Source organism: Mastigoproctus giganteus, chromosome 2 (genome assembly GCF_048544385.1).
Source record: "Mastigoproctus giganteus isolate SK-2022 chromosome 2, ASM4854438v1, whole genome shotgun sequence".
In the NCBI taxonomy this organism is placed as follows: Eukaryota; Metazoa; Arthropoda; class Arachnida; order Uropygi; family Thelyphonidae; genus Mastigoproctus; species Mastigoproctus giganteus.
This window is the reverse complement of record NC_143576.1, coordinates 236578599-236593751: the sequence shown is the minus strand read 5'-3', so window position 1 is coordinate 236593751 and position 15153 is coordinate 236578599. Positions and strand designations below refer to the sequence as shown.

General features: G+C 39.8%; 1 protein-coding gene across 2 annotated transcripts in view; it reads right to left on the bottom strand.

Moving 5' to 3' along the window:
- Nucleotides 1-9497, bottom strand: part of Dpm3 (Dolichyl-phosphate mannosyltransferase subunit 3) — a 36355-nt gene extending 26858 nt beyond the window's left edge. Inside the window, exon 1 of one of the 2 annotated variants that reach the window (XM_090369049.1) lies at nt 9397-9497. The gene's annotated coding sequence lies outside the window, so the exon portion shown is untranslated. Of the gene's footprint in view, nt 1-8821; nt 9100-9396 lie in introns of those variants that run through there. The other variant, XM_090369048.1, reaches the window with a different exon arrangement.
- Nucleotides 9498-15153: the final 5656 nt, after the last annotated feature.

Below are 15153 nucleotides of genomic sequence, written 5' to 3'. Positions count from 1 at the left end.
ATTGGGGTCACATTTGCACATTTCCAGTCTATGGGTACCTCCCCCCTGAGTCCAAGGAAGCTCTCATAATTATGGCTAAGGGTTTGCTTACTTCCTTTGCTGCCTCCTTTAATATAACTGGATAGATCCCATCCACCCCGGGTGCCTTTCTTGTGTTTATCTTCAACAGTTTCTCCTCCACTTTACTCCCAGTTATTTCAAGATTCTGTAACTTACTGCTAGAGTTGAATACACCTCTGGCATTCCCCTCGCTGAATAACTCCTCATGTGTGAATGTCGATGCAAAATATTCATTTAGTTTGTTAGCTACCTGAGCAGGATCATCAACACTTGACCCATCAATATCAAGAGGACCAATCTGATTCATCCCTCTCCTTCTAGAGTTTACATAAGTAAAGAACTCTTTGCTGTTTTTCTTTGCATCCCTTGCCAAGGATTTCTCGTAATCTGCCTTCGCCTGCCTAACCTCCTTTGTAACTTGGTTGCATATCAACTTGTATCTATCATAGGCTTCTGTGTCATGTGTTAATTTGTAAGTATCCCATGCATTTTTCTTCTCTGCCATATGCCTCATTAGTTCATCTGACATCCATTTTGGCCTAAACCTTGAACAATATTTCTTAGTTGGTATGTAAAGCCTAGTAGCTTCCAAGATAAGTTCTTTGAATGCTTCCCATTTTGAATTTGCTGTTGGTAACATCATCAGTTGGTCCCACTGTATAGAATTTAAATACTGTCTCAGTCCATCGTAGTCGCCTTTACGGAAGCAATAACCCTTCCCTTTACCCCTAATGGTAGTTACCTCTTTGAGTAAATCCCACTTCAGCACACTGTGATCACTGCCACCTAGTGGTTCATTTATCTGCAGATTCTTAATGCATGAAGAATCACTGCTGATAATCAAATCAAGAGTATTGCTCCCTCTAGTTGCCTCCCGAACATGCTGATGTAGAAAACAATCATCCAATAAATCCACAAAAGCCCTGCTAGTGTGTGAGTATCCAGCCCCCAAATTCCAGTCAATATCTGGGAAATTAAAATCTCCCATTATAAGACACTCTGATTTACTGGCCCATTCTATTTCCCTGTACAGTTCCTTATTATAATTCCTTATTATAAAGTTCCTTATTATAATGGATAAGTGAAATTAAGTTTTTTTTTTTTTTTTTGACTGATGCTGTATAAACTTGCTTTCTTGCATTGTATGCCACAACTAATGTTAATGCCAGTGCTAATCACCACATCAACATTAGGAAACTGACAAAATGTTACATAACTTTAAAAGCAGCAGATAGTGTAGCTGTTTTGATTATAAGTGATGATCAGGTCAAGAAGATAATGAGACCATCTGCTATAGAAAAATACTAAGCTCTTCAAGCATGTCAGGAATGTTCAGAAATTTTATAGAAAAGGAATTTATCTTACCAAATAGACTGATGGTCTGCTTTAATTTGTTAACAGAATCGCTGAATGTTCACAACAAAAAGTAAAAGTATCTCCTTTTGATTATTGCTTTCATTTGTGAAAGGAATAATCAAAAGGAGATGTGTCCTTTAAGATCTGACATGATAATCAAAAATTTTAAGTAATATCACGACTGGGACAATGATTCCTATTGAGAAAGGCAGCAGAAGTCTAAAGTCACCAGAGATTATAGTGTTAAATCTCATGTTAAGATGTTCAATAATCTAAGCCATAAATTCAATAAAGATCTGTTCGTATCAGATAGAACATGTAAATATTAACAACATTCAGTGGCAAAACTACCATACTGCCATGTTGACCACCATAAGGAGGGCCTGACAGCAAGTTTAGTAAAATTATTAAAGATTACATGGGCACCATTCAGCTACTGGTGGGGGGGGGGGGTCCAGAATTTATAGATTTTTGCCTCTGAAAGCATTCCATTAAAATTACTTCAATACAAGACTATTGGAAAGACTGAATTTTACAAATTACAAAATGTTTGATAGCAGTTCTATATTTTAGTTAGATAGAGAGATAGTTCTATTATTGATAGTGAATCCAATTGTTATCCCACAACTTATTTCAGCTTTATGTGATTTGGCACTAAACTCATTACAGGTAACCCTCGTACAACACAGTAGTTAGGTTCCTATAAAATGTCGTGTTGTGCGAAACCGTGTTATACGGGACTAAGAAAAAGTACAAAAAGGGGGGAGTTACGTTCCAAAAGCTAACAAAAATATACACTATTTCTTTAACAAAATTTTAACAAAACTAAAATACACTATTTCTTTAACAAAATGTTAACAAAACTAAAATACACTATTTCTTTAACAAAATGTTAACAAAACTAACAAAAATACACCATTCTAGATTTCATGTATATTCTGCTCTCTTTAAAAAATCAGTAATCTGAGTTTGTTTGCTCTTGCTTGATAAATCTTTGTGAATTTCATCGCATGGAACTAAGCATTTTGGAAGCTCCCTTTTGAACTTTGGGCTCCTTTCATTCAAGAATCTGCATTCAAAAAATAAGATTCTAATTGCTCGGCTAACTTTATGCCTTCCCATATGATTTTTAGCGTAAAATTTGGGAGTTTAGAATTTTCATCTGCGCTATCAATCTTCTGAATTGATTTGGCTTTACCTCTGATGCCACTTCCACCAAATCCGCTTCGCCAGCCTCTTTTTCTATCAGTAACCATTTCATTTTTTTAGGAGCATCAGCGACTAAGGCCCTGTTACTCTGTGTATATTGTTTACAAATTGCGTGTCCTGAGATCGATTTTCTGTTTTACTGGACGAAAAACCCAAGTTTCCAAGAGAAAAAACCATGCTGCCTGAGCTGACTGACTCAGCCATGTTGTGACAAAGACCCATAAAAATTCCTCCTCTCATTGACAGAATTCAAATTCAGGTCTTTTCCAGCCGGTGTGGGGAGGAGGGTGATTCTATCAACTGTGCTACCCACAAGGACCTCAGTAGTCATATCATCAAAACCTTCCCCCTCCTATCTTTTTTTTTTTTATTTATTTTTTTGTTAGTTGTTGGCACATCAGCTTCTGTGGCCATAATGCACCTCCCAAAGTTTTACTCTGCTCCAAGCCAGACGCGGGATTCGAACCCGTGACCTATGGGTTGCCAGGCAAGCACTTTACCCACCTGGCTAGCCCAGTGGGCTCCCATCCTATCAACAGAGCAAGTTCTACTATCACACCAATTCCGTTTTCTGCCAGTTCGACCATATTTCCTGAATGAACTAACTCTGGCCATACATTTTTCCGACACGCACCTGTTGACAGTTTTACTTCTTTCAGCAATAAAGCTTTGATTCTGATACAGTCCACAATTGAGAGATGTGTCCATGCCTCCATTACTTCAATAGATTCGGAATCAATTTTTACCAAAATCCATTGTAACGATTTTCTGATGTAATGAGTTTTAAAGGTGGATATAATGCCTTGATCTAATGGCTGAATGAAAGAAGTTGTATTTACCTAGTACAACTGGTTGTATTAACCTAGTACATAACTTCAATGCGTGGATGACTTAAATCTTTTGGATAGCCTGTTGTGTCATTCAATAGTAATAAAACTTTGAAATCTAGAATTTTCCAAAAGTTCACGGATTTCTCGGTAATTTTTTTTGACTAGCGAGTCAACAGCGAGGAAATGTTGAAAAATTGCAACCAACATAATAATAGCAGGGTTTCCCTCCGCATAAAAGCTCAAAAATACCTTGTTGTGTGAGGTTTACTGAAATTCTCTAACCGTGTTAGAGCGAAACCGTATTATATAAGTACCATGTTGTGCTAGGATTGCCACAATTTATCAATCGTGTTAGAGCGAAACCATGTTGTAGAAGTACCGTGTTATATGGGCATTGCCTGTATATAATTAACAAGTTTCCTAACAACATTCAACTGCTCATCACACAACTAATTGTCTTTAAAACTATCCAAAATCTAATTGGCTTAATGAGAATATGGCAGCAGATATCTACCTGAATAACTTGAAATCAGATATTAAACTGTCTGGAAATGTACCAAGGCAATTCATGCAAAGAAGCTGACTTTTTTGTTCATCAGTCAAAAAAAAAAAAAAAAAAATTAATTAAAGTAATAATAATAATAAAATAAAACAAAACATTTATACTTTTCCCATGCCTACAAAATAATAATCTAATTCCACTTTGGAATTCACCAGACTCATTGCCTCTGTCATTTGGGAGGCAACTTTTTGCAGTGTTCATCAACCCGCTGCCCACAGGTGAACTTCAAGAGTTTGCTTCTAGAGTTCCTCGCATAGAAATTTTTCGCTATTCGAAACTTACTGCCACCGGCACTTTCAAAGCCGGTGGCAAAAAGCAAACTTCCTCATTGAGGCTCTGATGAGTCCCTTATATCCAATATTATTTGTACCGAGAGTTGGTCCCATAGAGTTTTTCTGGGAGGTGGGGTAGAGGCTACAACAATGTGTCTGACACAATTGAAAATTAAATTCGAATTTTATATATATTATAAAATTTGAATTTACCAGCCTTTATATAATATACATGCAACTCGAACAGTTACCATACGATAATAAAATGCACGATACTGTACTTGTTGGAATTAACCAGAGCAGCAAAGCAAAAGGCTCAAGCTAATGGGAGTGCTGTGGCTCAGAGGAGAACTGAGGGGGGCAGTTGCCCTCTGAATCACAGGGTTTTAAAATGCACTGCTTGCATGATGTTTGTGGAGCGATCAGGTACAGGACATGATATTGCCATGGGGGATGACTTTGTGTGTGCACGCGATGCAAGAAGTGTAACGAAATCAGGAAACAACTCAGCGTTGTTGTAGGCCTGTATGAGAGCTTGAAGGGCAGGGTGGTACCCTCGAAGGAACTAAATTGAGGGGCCCACATCAATGCCAGAGCTGGCACTTGTTCATCACGCAACACAGCGGCAACCCCAAGGCAGAATGCGCTGGTCCCACAGGAACTAGTAGTTGTTGGCGATTATTGTCAGGGAAATGGAGAACGTGCTTTGTAAAAAGGATAGGTGGAACAGGACCAGGGTATGTCTGCCAGGGGCAAAGGTTGATGACGTTGTAGAGCGGATATCATCTTTTAAGGGCACAACAGGTGATATAGTTGTACACGTTGGCACTAATCATATCAAGAGTAGGAGACAGGCAGAATTACTTAACAAGTACAGGTCACTGTTGAAAACAAGCCGTGAATTAGGGTTGAATTTGAAAGTGTCTGCAATTCTGCCCAGACACGATAGGAGGGAGCACATTATGAGAGCCTTGTCGATCAATTCGGCCCTGGAAAGATTGTGCAAGGCTCAAGGGGTAGAATTTTTTTCAGCCTGGGCTGTACTTGTTAAAAGGAGAGACTGCTTCTATAGGGATGGGATACACTTAAATAGAAAGGGTGCAAGAATATTTGCTGATGCTATCGAGGCAGTGTTAGGTGGGTCGGAAAACTGCTAGCTTGGGGGATACAAAGACTAATCGATTAACAGTAGCCACTGGCAGAGGTGAAAGTTATTCTTGCACTGCTTCTATTGGAATGAGCAGAAGCCTGAAAAACAAGATGCAGGATATTTCAGACTGCTGGGAGTCATTGCGGTACAAATAAACACATGGGTTGTGTTAGGGTAGCTAAGAATAGAAACAGGTGAATGTATACTTGCGTGTACACCAATGCTAGGAGTTTGGTAAATAAATTTGATGAATTTGAGGTATTGCTCAAAGCATCAAAGGCAGATATTGTTGGGATATCAGAGACGTGGTGTCACACAGATATAATGAATGCAGAACTGAAATTTGGGGAGTACAACGTCTACAGAAAGGATAGACAGGATAGGAAGGGAAGAGGGGTTATGCTATTAGTTAAGAAACACATAAAATCCAAGGAAGTGAAACCATTCGACATCGCTGGACAGTGCAGTGTCGAGTCAGTTTGGTGTGACATAAGCATTGGGAGATCAAAATTGAGAATAGGAGTGTGCTATAGGCCTAATGACTCTGATGAGTATAAGAAACTTTACAGGGAAATAGAGTGGGCAGTACATCAGAGATGTCTTATAATGGGGGATTTTAATTTCCCAGATATTGACTGGAATTTGTGGGTTGGTCACTCACACACCAGCAAGGCTTTTGTGGATTTATTGGATAATTGGCTTCTACATCAGCATGTTCGGGAGGCAAATAGAGGGAGTAATACTCTTGATTTGATTATCAGTAGTGATTCTTTATGCATTAAGAATCTGCAGATAACGGAACTGCTTGGCAGTGATCACAGTGTTCTGAAGTGGGATTTACTCAAAGAGGTAACTACCATCAGAGGTAAAGGGAAGGGTTATTGCTTTCATAAAGGCGACTACGATGGTCCGAGACAGCATTTAAATTCTAAACAGTGGGTCCAACTGAAGATGTTACCAACAGCAAATTCAAAATGGGAAGTATTCAAAGAACTTATCTTGGAAGCTACTAGGCTTTACATACCAACTAACAAATATTGTTCAAGGTTTAGGCCTAAATGGATGTCAGATGAACTTATGAGACATATGACAGAGAAGAAAAATGCATGGGATACATATAAATTAACACGTGACACAGAAGCCTATGATAGATACAAGTTGTTTGTTTGATTGTTATTTGGTTTTTAGGAGCATTAGCAACTAAGACCATATTGCTCTGGGAATATGCGGTGGTCATTCCCTTGATCTTTCCGCATCCTCCGTATTTGGTGGTGACGGGCTCGAACCCTGGTCTAATCAAGAAGCGTGTGCCATGCAGTGCTGCTCCTTCCCACCTGGCTACGGAGGCACCTGATGGATACAAGTTGATCCGTAACCAAGTTACAAAGGAGGTTAGGCAGGCAAAGCCAGATTACGAGAAATCTTTGGCAAGGGATGCAAAGAAAAACAGCAGAGTTCTTTAGTTATGTAAACTCCAGAAGAAAGGGGATGAATCAGATTGGTCCACTTGGATATCGATAGGTCAACTGTTGATGATCCTGCTCAGGTAGCTAACAAACTAAATGAATATTTTGCATCGACATTCACACATGAGGAGTTATTCAGCGAGGGGAATGCCAGAGGTGTATTCAACTCTGGCAGTAAGCTAGAGGACCTTGTAATAACTGAGAGTAAAGTGGAGGAGGAGAAATTGTTGAAGATAAACACAAGAAAGGCACCTGGGGTGAATGGGATCTATCCAGTTATATTAAAGGAGGCAGCAAAGGAAGTAAGCAAACCCTTAGCCATAATTATAAGAGCTTCCTTGGACTCAGGGGAGGTACCCACAGACTGCAGATGTGCAAATGTGACCCCAATTCACAAAAGAGGATCAAAGGCCAACACAAATAATTATAGACCTGTGAGTTTAACTTCTGTTCCAGGAAAATTAAAGGAGGGGCACTGGTTAAAGAAGCACTGCAGGATCATCTAGACAAGACTTCAGTTATAGCTCAGACACAGCATGGTTTTGTTAAGGGGAAGTCTTGCCTGACCAATTTGATTGGATACTATGATGCAGTCACAAAAGAACTGGATGCAGGGAATAACTTTGATATTATATACTTGGATCTTAGAAAGGCTTTTGATACTGTTGCACATGGAAGACTGCTGAACAAATTGGAGCAGTGTGGCACTGGAGGCAAATTGCTGCTATGGATAAGGGGGTGGTTGAGGGGGAGAAGACAGAGTGGTAATCAATGGACACTGCTCATCGTGGACTAATGTTATTAGTGGAGTCCCTCAGGGTTCAGTATTGGGTCCTTTATTGTTTTCTGTATTTATAAATGATATTGATGATGGTATATCAAGCTTAATGTCCAAGTTTGCAGACGATACGAAGGTTGGCAGGGTTGTCAAGGACACTACTGACACTATGCTGCTGCAACAGGATCTGGAAAGGTTGAGCAGATGGGCTGAGAGGTGGCAAATGAAGTTTAACATTGACAAATGTAAAGTACTACATATGGGAAACAGCAACCCCAGAGCAACGTATCAACTGTGTGGTAGTACTATATTGACAGTGGTAGAGAGTGAATAGGACCTGGGGGTAATTGTGCAAGCAGATATGAAGTTCTCTGAGCAGTGCAGATGGGCTGCAAGAGTAGCTCATGGGTCTTGTCAATGATATACAGGAATTTTTCTAGCAGGGATAAGGAGGTGATTATTCCCTTGTATAAGGCAATGGTTAGGCCACACCTTGAGTACTGTATACAGGTCTGGAGGCCTCATTTCAAGAAGGATGTAGAGCTGCTGGAACGAGTACAGAGAAGGGCAACAAGATTAGTGAATGGAACAATGGGGTATTCTTACATAGAAAGGCTTATGTTTTGCAAATTAGAGTGTCTGGAGACTATTCACCAGCGAGGTGATCTGATAGAGGTATATAAAGTCTTGAATGGTTTGAGCATGCTCAATGCTGAAGGGATTCTGCCTCTTGCTCAGAATAATCACCTGAGAGGGAATAAATTCAAAATGAGGAAAGACAGATGTAGGATAGACGTGCAGAAATTTGCCTTTTGGCAGCGGGTAGTTGGTTGGTGGAACAGACTTCCATTCCTTGTCGTGGAAGTTGATAGCCTAAATAAATTTAAGGCTCAGCTGGACATGTATTTCGAACGAACGGAGGGGTGAAGTGGAAGTGGTTTTTTTTTTTTTTTTTTTTGGCTGATGCTGCATAAGCTTGTTTCTTGCATCATATGCCTCTGCTAATGCTAACTCAGGGGATGGAGAATCGCTCTTACTGGATCCGACACTGTTCATATGCCTTTTCTCTGTTCAGTAATCATCAGTCAACTAAATTAAAAATTAAAAATACAGAAATAATATCATAACATTTACTTACTTTTATTTGCAGAATATTAATACAGTTACACGTAATTACGAGCGTTTATCACACCCAAAGTCAAAAAGTTGTTATTCATGAATGAAATTGAGAGACCTAAACAGAAACACGTTGCGGAACAATCGCTTCATCAGAAAATAAAATTCTTCTGGCCATTACAATTCAATTACTTATTTTAATTCCATAATCCAAACGTATTGTAATTTTGTCACGAGAAAGGCAAATACCGTAAGAGGCTTCTATTAATTATAAAAAGATACGCAACTGGACGACTATAAATCTAAGGAAGCAATACAACATGTGACGAGGTGAAAAAAACGTACGTGTCATTATGCAGGAACCCCACGTTGCCATGCGATTAGAAACCAGTAAATATCCCAAAATAATAATAAACTCTATCATTTAATTCAATATTAACTTTTCATTCATTTATTCTTTTTAATATATATTTACTTAATTTTCTTAATTGCATGAAGACATTTATACAAAAAATTACTTGCTTGGTTCAGTGTCCCAAGAGATTAGATAGGAATAATATAGGAATTAGATATACATTACATATGTTCCTATCTCACCTATGTCCAGCCCATGAATACTTTCCCCCGATGGAAGAGATTTCGATCTGAAACTAAATTTTAAATTCATGTGCTACTGTGCGGGATCACCAACACTTCACCGTTTTAAGTTTTTTAGGTACAAAAAAGTAAGGGCACGCAGTGCATCCTAGTGGGTAACGCAGTTGGTAGAATTGCTAGCTCTCCACACCGGGTGGAAAAGAGCTGAGTTTGTGTCCCGTCGATCACATGAGGAATTTTTATGAGCAGTTTTCACAACGTGGCTGAGTTAGTCGGTGTCAAGTGATTGTCGCATGAGGTTTTCTCCCGGAAACTCGGTTTTTCGTTCAAAAAAAGAAAACTGACCACAGAACACACATAGTTTGCAGACAACACATACAGAGCAACATGGCCTTAGTACTTATGTACTTTGGAATTCTCTCTTCATAGTTCGTTGCAACTTTCCCTCACGGTACTTGTTTGCTATCGGTAGTATTTAGCCTTAGGTGGAGTATACAATCACTTAGGACTGCACTCCCAAGCATCCGGACTCCAAGGGGATCGCAAGCGAAAGACACGGCATCAGTTATGGGCCTTGCACCCACTCTGTGTAACAGCTCCGTTCAGGGGGATCTGCCACGCCGTCAACCGACGAAACGCTTTCTGCTAAAAACCCAACTACAACAACAACCTGGTATACTAAAGCATACCTGCAGAATAATCCCATTTTATACCAATATTGTAAAGAAGAAGTGCAGTAGCAGGAAGATATAAATAAAGCTGAAGAAGGCAAGCATGACATTTATAATCGATATATGCCACGAGAAAACGAGCTCAGAAACTTTCAAAATGAAAAAATGGCAGGATTTCAGACACTTAACATAATATGGATTTTAGAACGTTCTAGAACTTCTCAGGATTCCGAAACATCGTGACCTATGAAAAACAGTTGGTCATGGTTCAGAAAGACCACATACTATATAGAGCTAGCCGGTTGCCAAATGGGCAATGCACCACACCTTGAGCTTGAAATGAAAGTAACACAATGTGTTCAATCTAAAAATTGTTATGAACCTTAGATGTTGCGTGAGAGGAACACTGTGCTGTTCTAGATCACGAGACTGAAATTACAAAGTAATTCAGCTTAATTCCAAGTTAGATTTAAGCGTAAAGGTCTGGAACACCGAAGTTTCTATTAGATGTGCAGGACAACTTTTTTCAAGACTTCATAACGAACTCCGAAATTTAGTTCCAAACGTCATCATAGAGCAAGATTTTCATAGTTGTTGAGTTCTTTATATATTAAGTGTAATAGAAATTGCTTAGTTTCCAATCAATTTCAAAATTTAAGTTCAAAACTTACGTAGGGATAAGAATGAATTACTTTGAAATTTTAAATTAGCAATTCCAGAACCCTATCTTAAAGCATTTCAATACATTGCTTTGGTGTAACTCGTGCAGCTTGCGATGAAGCAGGGAAAAATTTGGTATGGTGGTGTACCAAAGAATTACGATGAAATCAGAGACAGCGAGAAACCTCGGACAGCTATAAAGAACATTTATAGGGGTTGTATAAGAATTATCAAAAAGGTCACATTACAGAAATCTATACAAGATGCTCAAAAATATAGCCACATGACATCAGCACGGCGTATAATCCCTCCAACGGCTAAACAGGCCTGACAGCAGTGAACCATGCACCGTATAAGGGTATCTATAATATTTTGTGGCCAAAAATCCTGTTCCTCCAACAGAGCAGACCGTAGCTCACAAAGTGACTGAGGAGTTGGCTGTCGGCGCAAAATGCGACGACAGCCAACTCACACATGTTCGATGATCTGGTGATCGTAGTTAATACGATAGTCGTTAGATATTTTCAGTTTCAAGATATTCCTTCACCACATCAGCTCTGTGTGCAATGGAGTTGTCATAATTGAAAAAAAAAATCTATGCCAATCGTACCCAAAAATGTTGCACATGGGGTTCGAGGCACCTCTGGACAGTTACGGTACCTCTATTTGAAGTTTGCAGATGATACAAAGGTTGGCAGGGTTGTTAATGACAGTAATGGCAGTGTGCTACTGAATCAGGATCTAGATAATTTGGCCAGATGCGCTAAGATGTGGCAACTGAAGTTTAACCTTGACAAATGCAAAGTACTGCATATGGGTAGAAGTAACCCCAGAGAAACGTACCAACTCTGTGGTACTACACTGACAGTGGTAGAAAATGAAAAAGACCTGGGAGTAATTGCAGGCAGATATGAAGTTTTCTGAGCAATGCAGACAAGCTGCCAGGGCAGGTCATGGGGTTTTGTCAATGATATATAGGAATTTTGCTAGCAGGGAAAAGGAGGTGATTATCCCTCTGTATAAAGCAATAGTCAGGCCACGCCTTGAGTACTGCGTACAGGTCGGGAGGCCTCATTTTAGGAAGGATGTAGATTTACTTGAGCGTGTACAGAGAAAGGCAACAAGATTGGTGAGGGGAATGAAGGAATCCTCTTACCAAGAGAGGCTTAAGTTCTGCAAATTGCAGTGGCTGGAGACTAGGCACCTGCGCGGTGATCTGATTGAGGTATATAAGGCCTTGAATGGGTTGAGCACGCTGAATTCTGATGGGATCCTTCCACTTCTTCAGATTACGGACCTAAGGGAGCATAAATTCAAATTAAGAAAAGAGAGATGTAGAATAGATGTGCGGAAATTTGCCTTTAGCCAGCGGGTGGTTAATTGCCGGAACAAACTTAAATCTGTCGTTGTGGAAGTTGATAGGTTGAATAAATTTAAGGAGGAACTGGACAGGCATTTGGAGGGAATGGTGTGATTTTTTTTTTTTTTTTTTGGCTGATGCTGCATAAGCTCATACATTTGCTTTCTTGCATCACATGCCACCACTACTACTACTACTACTACTACTACAAGTTACTTTATCTGATGTTTGAGGGATCATAACGCATTCCTTGTTGTCTCCAGATCATATAACGTCTATCATCTGTTTGTTGGCTAAAACGGAACTCATCAGAGAACAGAACTGTATCCTATAGTGACAAATGGGCCTGGAGTACTGGGGTCCATAGTTTAACAGATATTTATTTAAAGTATACCCAGTAAAATAAAATAAAATAAAATAAAATAAAATATTTCCAGTACAAATGGGCCTGGAGTACTGGGGTCCATAGTTTAACAGATATTTATTTAAAGTATACCCAGTAAAATAAAATAAAAAAAATATTTTATTTTATTTTATTTTACTGGGTATACTTTAAATAAATATCTGTTAGAACTGTATCCTATTTGGCTCCAAGTCACATGTTCAATGCACCAGTTTCGACAAACACGGTGATTTCGGGTTCGGGATATAACCACTCGCTTCATTACGCAGAGTTCGCTTCAGCCTTCTTAACGTCTACCACCGACCTAAACATCATTGCTGAACAAGTACACCCTTTCATGGCAACGATGTTTCCCTCTGGCGGTGAGTCTTTCAGCGGGATAATGCGCCATGCTACACCGCCCGGATTGCTCGAGACTGGTCCGCGGAACATGAGGAAGGCTTAGCATTAGCATTAGCATTAGTAGAGGCATTTGATGCAAGAAAGCAAGCTTATGCAGCATCAGCCAAAAAAAAAAAAAAAAAAAAAAACCACTTCCACTTCACCCCTCTGTTCGTTCAAAATACCTGTCCAGCTGAGCCTTAAACTTATTTAGGCTATCAACCTTTACCACAAGGGATGGAAGTCTGTTCCACCAACCAACTACCCGCTGGCTAAAGGCAAATTTCCGCACGTCCATCCTACATCTGTCTTTCCTCAATTTGAATTTATGCCCTCTAAGGTGATTTTTCTGAGCTAGAGGAAGAATCCCATCAGCATTGAGCATGCTTAAACCATTCAAGGCTTTATACACCTCTATCAGATCACCTCGCTGGTGCCTAGTCTCCACACACTGTAATTTGCAAAACTTAAGCCTTTCTTCGTAAGAGCACTCCTTGTTCCATTCACTAATCTTGTTGCCCTTCTCTGTACTCGTTCCAGCAGCTCTACATCCTTCTTGAAATGAGGCCTCCAGACCGGTATACAGTACTCTCGGTGTGGCCTGACCATTGCCTTATACAATGGAATAATCACCTCCTTATCCCTGCTGGAAAAATTCCTGTATATCATTGACAATACTCCATGAGCTACTCTTGCAGCCCGTCTGCACTGCTCAGAGAACTTCATATCTGCCTGCACAACCACCCCCAAGTCCCTTTCATTCTCTACCACTGTCAGTGTAGTACCACAGAGTTGATACTTTGCTCTGGGGTTGCTGTTTCCCATGTGTAGTACTTTACATTTGTCAATGTTAAACTTCATTTGCCACCTCTCAGCCCATCTGCTCAACCTTTCCAGATCCTGTTGCAGCAGCATAGTGTCAGTAGTGTCCTTGACAACCCTGCCAACCTTTGTATCATCTGCAAACTTGGACATTAAGCTTGATATACCATCATCAATATCATTTATAAATACAGAAAACAATAATGGACCCAACACTGAGCCCTGAGGGACTCCACTAATAACATTAGTCCACGATGAGCAGTGTCCATTGATTACCACTCTCTGTCTTCTCCCCTTCAACCACCCCTTTATCCATAGCAGCAATTTGCCTCCAATGTCACACTGCTCCAATTTGTGTGGCAGTCTTCCATGTGCAACAGTATCAAAAGCCTTTCTAAGATCCAAGTATATAATATCAAAGTTATTCCCTGCATCCAGTTCTTTTGTGACTGCATCATAGTATCCAATCAAGTTGGTCAGGCAAGACTTCCCCTTAACAAAACCATGCTGTGTCTGAGCTATAACTGAAGTCTTGTCTAAACGATCCTGCAGTGCTTCTTTAACCAGTGCCTCCATTAATTTTCCTGGAACAGAAGTTAAGCTCACAGGTCTATAATTACTTGTGTCAGCCTTTGATCCTCCTTTGTGAATTGCGGTCACATTTGCACATTTCCAGTCTATGGGTACCTCCCCTGAGTCCAAGGAAGCTCTCATAATTATGGCTAAGGGTTTGCTTACTTCCTTTGCTGCCTACTTTAATATAACTGGATAGATCCCATCCACCCCGGGTGCTCTTGTGTTTATCTTCAACAGTTTCTCCTCCACTTTACTCCCAGTTATTTCAAGATTCTGTAGCTTACTGCTAGAGTTGAATACACCTCTGGCATTCCCCTTGCTGAATAACTCCTCATGTGTGAATGTCGATGCAAAATATTCATTTAGTTTGTTAGCTACCTGAGCAGGATCATCAACAGTTGACCCATCAATATCAAGTGGACCAATCTGATTCATCCCCTTCCTTCTTGAGTTTACATAAGTAAAGAACTCTTTGCTGTTTTTCTTTGCATCCCTTGCCAATGATTTCTCGTAATCTGCCTTCGCCTGCCTAACCTCCTTTGTAACTTGGTTGCATATCAACTTGTATCTATCATAGGCTTCTGTGTCATGTGTTAATTTGTAAGTATCCCATGCATTTTTCTTCTCTGCCATATGCCTCATTAGTTCATTAGTTCATCTGACATCCATTTTGGCCTAAACCTTGAACAATATTTCTTAGTTGGTATGTAAAGCCTAGTAGCTTCCAAGATAAGTTCTTTGAATGCTTCCCATTTTGAATTTGCTGTTGGTAACATCATCAGTTGGTCCCACTGTATAGAATTTAAATACTGTCTCAGTCCATCGTAGTCGCCTTTACGGAAGCAATAACCCTTCCCTTTACCCCTAATGGTAGTTACCTCTTT